Source organism: Aquarana catesbeiana, linkage group LG10 (assembly GCF_042186555.1).
Source record: "Aquarana catesbeiana isolate 2022-GZ linkage group LG10, ASM4218655v1, whole genome shotgun sequence".
Taxonomy (NCBI): domain Eukaryota; kingdom Metazoa; phylum Chordata; class Amphibia; order Anura; family Ranidae; genus Aquarana; species Aquarana catesbeiana.
The window spans coordinates 103041436-103051397 of NC_133333.1; positions in this window are offsets into that span (position 1 = coordinate 103041436).

The following is a 9962-nucleotide window of genomic DNA, read 5'->3' on the forward strand; positions in this document are numbered from 1 at the left end:
TTGACGTGTCCCTTGTCTCACTGGGGAGCGATGATAAGACTGGTTCTCGTAGTCTCGATGAGACTGATTTTCATAATCACGATAGGGGCGTGTACTAGAGTATTGAGTGTTACCTCTAAAATTGCCCCTATTACCGCGTTTACCCCTATAGTTGCCCCTACCTCTTGAAGGTCGTCCAGGGGTCTGTGGGCTGAAATGTCGTATTCTAGATGGTTGGTGATTGGTGGGACCAGACATATTTGTAAAAAAAGAAAGATTTCTTTCAAGAATTTTTTTATTTTTTTAATTTTTTAATTTTTAATTTTTAATTTTTTTTATTTTTTATTTTTTAAGCTTTGTATATGTGTTTATATTCACGTCACTACACGACTTTTTGTATTTTTTGTATATTGTGTATGTATACATTATTGGTTTAGATCACCCATTGAGAATCCGTCTCGGACCTATATTTTATTTTTTATGATCATTAATTAGATGGGGTTTTTCATATATATATTTTTTATAAAAAAACTAATTTTTTAGTCCCCAACTGTATCATATACAGTGCGGACTGCTATTCATATTGTAAGTTAGGGGAATATATATATATACACATTTTGGAATTGTAGATTCAGTAAAAATTGTGCACTTACATATAACAGTTGATATAATCACCATTTGTTAATATACATACACTATTTTCACATATTCGCTTCATTTATTTGTGTAATCACATTATAATAAGTCCTTCAACTTAGGACCGTTTTTGTTACTTCTTCTTTTTGTGGCTGTCTTCCTAGTTATTTTAGAGATCGAGACATCACCCAGTTATTTCACACACACAGCACTCGTATTTATACATAGCGTAGTATTTTTATATAACAGCGCGTCACTTTATGTCTAGGGCGTGCTGTCAGGCGGAGCCGCCAATGACGATATCGCGCCACGTTCATTACCATACAGAGGCGTGGCACGCACACAGCAGACGGCGGCTCAGCTTGCGCTTCACTTGGGCGGAAGATGACGATTCTTACGTCATCTGAACAGACTATCTAGATCTGCACACTTCCTGTGTGCAATCTGGAAGAGCTCTTCCCGTTTTTTACTATTTTCTTCATCTTTTTTTATATTGTTTTCTATCCATCTCTCTGCATTTGTTTGGATACCAGCAATTTTTTAAATTTCAGGATTATGTGGGAAATTAGTCTATATAAATATAGAGCATCAATAAGGGAGTGCTGGAACGCACAGTACACAATAGAAAGAGGCTTGGAACGCACGTGGGGCCGCCATTTTGGTGATACCCGGAAGTGCATGTAACGAATGGGCACGAGCTGGATTCTCATCAAGGGGGGTCTTAGCATCTTTATAAAGGAGTATGGCAGCAGCGGTAGGGTACCCCAGATGAAGTCTGAGTAGACGAAACGCGTCGGGAGACTCCACTGCCTGCCACAATTTTACGACAAGCGCTTTTTTAACACAGAGAATGTAAGTGTTTTACTTTTAAATAAATTTATTTTTACTATGCGGCCCTTTTTTCATCCTCTATGGGCCATCACACCGAGACCAAGTCACATATAGAAGAGCTCTGCCTAGAGTCCTAGATGCAATTTGGATTCCATATCGTTTGGCTGGGAGACCCCACTTCATTGTCTGTTGACAATACAAGCATTACTGACTCATGAGACATCTGTTTTTATGAGTCCAACTGTTCTGGAAAGCCTGCATTGCTTCTACGCGGGGGATCCATTATACCTGTGTCACTTCTCTACCAGCTATCCACGTGGTGAACAACACTATCATCTCTATGGGACTTTTACCCTTTTTCAAAATTTCAAAATCTTGTTTTTATAGATGCTTATTAGAGTATCTCGCATTACTATTTGTGATATATGCAGTCATTTTCATTATTTTTTGTGCATACATTATTTTCAATTTAAAAATTTTTTGTATTTTATATTAGCGCTACACTATATATGCAACTCCATCTGCCTCTGACTTTGACATTGGTGCCAACGTGTACCATGACAGCTGGGTCTTCCCCAGCCCCTCCCAGTAATCTGTCCACAAGATCCATGATGTGCTCTCTGTCCTTCTAAGAATTGAGTCCCCTACCACCAGAATCTGTATTTCCTTTCCCTTTGCTGCCCCCCCATTCTCACTGGAGGAGTTCTTCCCCTGGCAGCTAGGAGAGTCCCTCAGCTCCAGCAGTGCTGGTCCCTGACTGGTTTCACCAATGTCACTCAATGGAGCGTACTTATTGGGATGCTCCAGTCCTGGATCGGTCTCCCTGGCACTTCCCCCTCTACCCCTCCTGACTGTCACCCATCTACTCTTTGCTAGTGCTTGCACCTCTTTTGTCTCCACCCGCCTCTGTGCTGGCCCCTGCCGGCACCTGCCGTGTACGTTCCTGGCTCTCCTTTAGTATGGAGGGACTTCTCAGTGCTGACAGTTGCTTCCCCAGATTCAGAACCTGGGCTTCCAGGGAAACAATGTGCTTACATTTTGCACAGCAGTATTCACCCTCGATTGGATGATCCAGGAACGCATACATGCAGCAAGATGTACAAAGAGTCACCTCTCCACACCCGCCGGGCATCGTACCTATTAAATTTAGTGAGGATTTGGGGATTTTACCCTGTCCAAATTACCTAACAGCTAGCTTCCTGGCACTAATACTCAAGACAATACACAGGTACACAACAAGACAATACCCAGGTACTCACAGACCTACGTGCAATCGTAGAACAGTCGCAGACCTATGTGCACTCGCAATACTCAAGTATAAAGTACACAATACACAAGTACTAACGATCCACACACACTACTCAGAAAACACTCAGGTACTCACACTACACAGGTACTATGACCCCTGTTATAACCTCCTGTTTTAAGCTCTGGTTTTTAACTCACCACTTATACCAGTTCCACTTACACAGAGTTACACAGCCTCAGACTGAGCAGGCTCAGAATGAGTCCTACACACAGTTATTTAGGCACCTGTGAGCAATTAACCACTCCCCTTAATTGATAGCCTGAAGGAACCAGAGAAAAAAAAAAAAAGCTATTTAAAAAGTGACAGAAAAAGGTGATTGAAAAACTAAAAGGAAAAGCCCCAAAAATGCAACCCAGCAAACAAAAAGCAAGACTTGTTCACTCTAACTCTGGTTTTTAACTCACCACTTATACCAGTTCCACTTACACAGAGTTACACAGCCTCAGACTGAGCAGGCTCAGAATGAGTCCTACACACAGTTATATAGGCACCTGTGAGCAATTAACCACCCCCCTTAATTGATAGCCTGAAGGAACCAGAGAAAAAAAAAAAGCTATTTCAAAAGTGACAGAAAAAGGTGATTGGAAAACTAAAAGGAAAAGCCCCAAAAATGCAACCCAGCAAACAAAAAGCAAGACTTGTTCACTCTAACTCTGGCTTTTAACTTACCACTTATACCAGTTCCACTTACACAGAGTTCCACAGCCTCAGACTGAGCAGTTGACAACTCTGAAATCCTGGCTGAAGAGTTGACAATGTGGCAGAGTAACGGTGTACTTTGACAACCTGCACCCGAAGCTATGGAGGCAGAGGTCTTATGGCGGATGCAGCAAGTGCTGACTGACCTTGATGAACCTGTTTCTGCATTGGATGATCTTGGATGGAGGAATGTGCCTGTCCAGCAGAATGCCAGAGAATCAGCAGTGAAAAATTTGAAGATTGCCGTCCCCAAACCTGAAGTGCTGACAACAGGGCAGAGCTCTGCTAACCTCTGCCCAGCACTGATAGCATCTTTTGGGTTCCACGGAGAGGAGATGGTGAGCCTTTATCCCCAGACACCAGTTGCAGAGACAGGGGATTTGATAGACTTTTCTGCTGAGGAAGAACAACCTGGTGAGCCTCCAGCAGAAGAAGAGCTGTTATTAGGACCAAACTTTACTGTGCTCTGCCCAGCACTGATAGCATCTTCTGGGTTCCACGGAGAGGAGATGGTGAACCTTTATCCCCAGACACCAGTTGCAGAGACAGGGGATTTGATAGACTTTTCTGCTGAGGAAGAACAACCTGGTGAGCCTCCAGTGGAAGAAGAGCTGCTATTAGGACCAAACTTCACTGTGCTCTGCCCAGCACAAACAGAAGTATCTGTGAAGTTACAAGGAACTTCCCCAGCTGAAGCGCTGGCAACCGGACAGAGGGTCCAAGATCTCTGCCCTACACCTGCGGCGGTTCCGGAGGCTCAGGGTGAGAAGGAGGTGGTCACTTCCCAGCAGCAGATCAGGATACAGGGGGAGAAGGGAGAGGAGGTGTTCATTGTCCCTCCCCAACAGTTAGCTGGAGCAGATGGTGTGGGGTTTCCAGCAGAAGGGCTGGCAACAGGGCCGAGTACTGCTGGACTCTGCCCTCAACTAACAGAGGATGGATCTCCTGCGAAGGTGAATGGGACTTCAGTCTCCACCTGTATACCCCAGGGATGCTGGGCAGTCGGCCCAGATCCCCAACAGCATGATGGAGTGAGCCCAGACACCCTGTCTTCTCTCCAGCGGCAGAAAGGACACCAGGGAGAAGGGCCAGTCCAGGCCTCTCCCCAGCGGCAGATATGTTCTCTGAGAGAGGCAGAGGTTGGCTGGGTGAGTAATGCTTTGTTTGGAACAATTTTTTTGGGGTACTGTGTGGGTACAGGCATTAGAGGACTGGAACTACTGACTAACTTCGGAGTCAACCCATCTGGGGTCTCCTCCTGAGTTAGTCTCCTGCCGAAAGGGGAGAAATGTGACAGACCTAGCCGGGAGAGAGACTTTTGGAGGGGACTGTATGCTAGCCTCTTGCCGATCGATAGAGGGCCCTTGCATTTGGGGGAATGGTGCTCTTTGTGAGCTGTATGCCTGGGGACCCTTGAGGTGGTATGACTGTGGATTCGGGTCCTGGTCCCCCAGACCCTGGATTTGCCATATTAGAAATAGTGGCTGATTCATAATGCTGGGACAGATACTGTTAGAAGATGCTGATGTAAATTCCAACACCTGTCTGTCTGTTGTCTGCTAAAATGTGTATTGTAAATAAGTCTACTATGGGATCTAAGAGTCATTAGATCCCCATTGTTGTTTGTGTTAATTAACTCTGCTACTGTGTGAAGAAGAGTCTATGTTGATTGTGTTTTCTGAACTACAAGACGGCCAGTCTGGCCTAAAGGTCATGTCTTAGTCATCTAGGCTGTCTAAAGGGATTAGCTAATTAGCTCATGTTAATTAGGTTAATTAGGTTACAGCTGTTTTGTTAGAGTAATATGAGCAGGAGGTCTGCACCTCCTCTTTTATTGTATAAATAAGACTGTATTCCTGTCAATAAAAATAGATCCTTGGTTGAACTTACATACAGCCTGCCTGGTGTTTGTTCTGAGCTATCACAACTGGGTTAGAACGGCACATAGCTGAAGTTCTAATCCCGGAGCATTGGATGACCGAACCATCAGACGTTGCAATCTGATCAATAGCTGCAGAGGAGTGTCGGGAGAGTGGAACCGAGTGAGCAAGGGGCTCGTTACATGGGCCTTAGGCACTGGTGGTGGTGCCACAACACTGCAATCCCTCACAGATACTCTAGTTGAGTGCAAGAACGAGCCCTGCTGCGAAATATTACAGCCAAAATTGTAATTACATGCCTCTGTTAAACAGGGGCAGAAAAATTGGACCTTAGACATTGGTGGGGGTGCTCTGAAACAAAAATGTTCTTAGAAGCTATCAACATGAACATTGAGGAGGAATAGGATAGTCACTCAGCATAGGCAGACTTCAAGGGATCTCACATTCATAGAAAAATTAATCGGTTACATCAGCATCAGGTGCTTGGTAGCTGGTGATCCAAGAATAATTAATTTTTATGAAGGTGAGCCGATCAACTGAGTCTGTGGACAAGCGCACTCTGTGATCGGTTACAAAGCCACCAGCAGCACTGAATGTGCGTTCAGAAAGAACGCTGGATGCAGGACAGGCCAGTAGCTCAATTGCATATTGTGCAAACTCTGGCCAGTGATCCATCCTCAAGACCCCATAACCCAGTGGATTTTTGGTTGGAAAGGTCTCCAAGTCTGATCTTGCCCCTAGGTATTCCTGCACTGTAAATCAGAAGCTGGCGATGGTTGCTGGAACTGATCAGACCTTGGAGCTGCCGACTAAAGAATTGTCTGAATGCATCAGTCAGATGGCCACCTTCTCCACCGCTCCTTCTGTGACTGACTGAAGCCTCAGCAACACGTTGTCCAGGAGGACCAGGAAATTGTAACCTCCCAGGCTCTGGAAACGCATTGCACAAACCTTTCTGCAAGGCCTCCTGAAGTTGTTTCATCCTCTGCTCCCTCTGCGAAGGCTGGATAAGTTCCACAAATTTACCCTTGTAATGTGGATCAAGAAGGGTTGCCAGCCACTAATGATCCCTCTCCTTGATACCATGAATCCGAGGGTCCTTTCACAGGCTTTGCAAGATCAGGGAGGCCATGCAGTGAAGGTTTGCTGAGGCATTCGATATGGAGTCTTCTGGGTCATTAAGGATGACATGATTCACAGCCACTTCCTCCCAGGCACGTACAATTTAATGGGTTTCTGGGGAATGAAAACGATGCCTTGAAGACTGCTGCTGATGCTGAGTGCTAGGCTCCACCTCCATGCTGACACAATCCTCATCCTCCTCCTCCTCCTCTTTCTGTGTGATCGGTGGGCCTGCAGGAATACTGTCTGGATAAAGGGGGCCTTGAGAGGTAAGGAAGTCCTCCTCTTCCTCCCTCTGTTCTGCCTCAAGTGCCCTGTCCATTATTCTACGAAGCGTGTGCTCCAACTGGAAGACAAGAGGGCCAGTATCACTGATGCATGCACTGTCACTGCTCACCATCCTCATGACCTCCTCAAATGTTGACAGGACAGCGCATGCATCCTTTATCAGTAGCCACTGGTGTGGTGAAAAAAAAGCCAAGCTCCCCTGACCCTGTCCTGGTGCCATACTCACACAGGTACTCATTGATGGCCCTCTGATGCATGTGCAGCCACTGCAGCATTGCCAATGTTGAGTTCCATCTGGTGGGCATGTCACAAATGAGGCAGTTCTTGGGCAGGTTGCATTTCTTTTGAAGGTCAGCCAGCCGAGCACTGGCATTATATGACCGGCAGAAATGCACACAGAATTTCCTGGCCTGCCATTGTTGTAAACCACCATTCATGGCTGAAGCTAGCATGGCATCAACCACCTCTGAGTCTGCCCCTGCAGAGCTGACAAAATCTCTGCCCCAGTGTGGCTCCTCTCCCCTAAGCATACCAACTCAAGCACTGCATGGCATCTTTTTTGCCTGAGTGCTTGCGTAGCCCCTTGAATGCTTATGGAGCACCGCTGGTTCCGAGGAGAAATCTGCAGAGGAAAAGGCCATAGAGGAAGAAGAGGAGGGGGTGGAGGAGAAAGGTGTGGCAGAATCACCACTACTAGCATTTTGGAGGTGTGGTGGTGGAACAAGTCCCAACAATACTGCACCCTGTCCTGCATACTTCCCAGCTGCCAGCAGAGTTATCCAGTGCGCCGTGAAAGAAAAGTAACATCCCTGTCCATGCCTGCTGGATCATGAGTCAGTGGTTATATGCACCTTACTGCTGACCGCCCTGTCCAATGAGGCTAAGACATTGCCTTCCACATGCTGGTAGAGAGCCGGAATGGCCTTCCATGCAAAGAAATGGTGTTTGGGAACCTGCCACTGAGGTAACGCACATTCCACAAATTCATGAAAGGGGCAGAGTCTACCAGCTGAAAAGGCAGCAGTTGGAGTGCTAGCAATTTAGCCAAGCTAGCATTCAGCCATTGAGCATGTGGATGGCTGGGACAGAATTTCTTTTGATGGCTTAGCAACTGGGTTAGGGAAATTTGCCTGCTACAATCGGATGTTGGTGTAGCGATAGCAGATTGCCCGCAAGTACTTGGCACACCTAATTCTACACCTTCATTGGTTATTAGGTAGAAGCTACTGAAAGTGTAATTTGGTTTAATTATAGCAGTGCATAGGTTTGATATATACTGTATATATTTTGATATGAACATTGTTCTTTAGATCTATTTTAGGGAAGACTCCTATGGACATGAATTGATTGAGGAAGATTAAATGTGATGCAGGCTGCAGTTTTAAATTGAATTAAGGCAGATAAATTATATAGTTCCTTCTTGTTAAAATTAAAATTTTTTGTATTTTTCTTAGTATTATCATAATTAATCTTAACAACAATCTGCACAATATTATGTTGTAATTTTTTAAACTATAATTACAATTAAAAATAGAAAATGGATACCATTATCTGTTCTCTGCAGAACACTTTGAGATAGGAGGAGAGACCTGTCACATGACCAGTCAAAGTGGTGTGACAGATTTCATCCTTATTTAAGTAAAAGGGTGAGGGGAGAGTGGCGCTCCCTATGGTGATGGAGACAAGGTCCCTACATAGACACAATATATGTGTACTAATCCCAAATGTGAATGTACTAACACCCACCTAAACCAAGATGAGTGTAAATAAATTGATAACAGGATGTGTTGAAACTGTGTATCAGTGTATGTGTGTGCCAATATCAAAGCATATCCTGCATCAATGGTGAAAAAATAATAACGGGTGCACCACCTGCCATAAACGGGGGTCTCACATACAGAACCTGCTATCAGTAAAGTGACATTTATAAAAAACCAAAACATATGGTAAATATCCAAATCAAATATAAGCAAAATATACAAATTACAATATAAATTTGTAAACAGTCCCTATGTTGTAAAGGTGAAGCTCCAGAACGGCGAATTATTCATATCAAAAAATGTGTATAAAAATATTACAAAATGGTGTAAAAATAAGGAAAAAGAGGTGTGACTCCAAAAATGGCAATAATGTTCATACCAAAAAATGTTCATGCAAAACATATAAGTGTTCATACAAGAAACATCTAAGTGACTCTTGTGCTCCAAGAAACATCCAGTGACTACTGTGATCCCCCTTAAGGGTCCCCACTCACCAGCTCCTGGCACCCCTACAGGGGTAGAAGGCGTGTATCTTTAGAGGTGAATGATCTCCTATCACGGGTGGGATATCCCCACCGATCCTGTGTTCAACGCGACCTCTAACACTGTAACCAGGAAGTGTCTCACTGGCTTTCTGTATTCACATCCTCTCAGATTCTGGCTGAGTCTCCTGTCTGTCTCTGGATGTGCTCTCCTGGCTCCCCTGCTATACTGTGTACTTCTGTGGGTTTGATAGTCTGACTGGTTTTTGTCTCAGACTCTGACTGTGTCTGATGTCTGCCTTTGGAAATGATTTCCAAAGGCAGACATCAGACACAGTCAGAGTTTTGTTTTTGAAGTTTTGACTATACTTAGACATTACACTAATTCAAGAAAAAAAATGCATTTGCCTTTCATTTGTTTTATTCTCTAGTGATGCAAAGTTCTGTTTTTCTTTTGTTTTGGCATATGTGCTCAAATTACTGAACATACCATATCATTCTTGTGTACTATATCTTGCAGTTGTCTGAAGTAATTGTTTACACCCCAGCAAGTAGAATTGGCACACACTGATGCTGAACCTGCATACATTATGTTGCAATAAAGAGTGTAATTCAAGTCACAGAAGATTATGTAATCACTGTGTGGCTCTACAGCACAAGTGAACAGTGATGTATGCTGATAACCTGCTGTATCCATACAGCAATTGCATTTGTCAGATATCTCACAAGGTATGGCCAATATCATTTTAATGCTGACCACACACACAGAACATTTTTCAGACAAATTCTAACAGCTCCCAATTGTGAAAAACAACTAAATAGATGAACACTTCCTATCACTATTAGTTTCAGCAATGTCAAATAATCCATAATGTTAGTGGTGGGCTGGTCAGTTGTTTTTTTTTTTTGTGTTTTTTTTTTTTTTTTCATTAAAAGACGCATGAAAATGGTTGAAATTGCCTTAAAGTAAATCTAA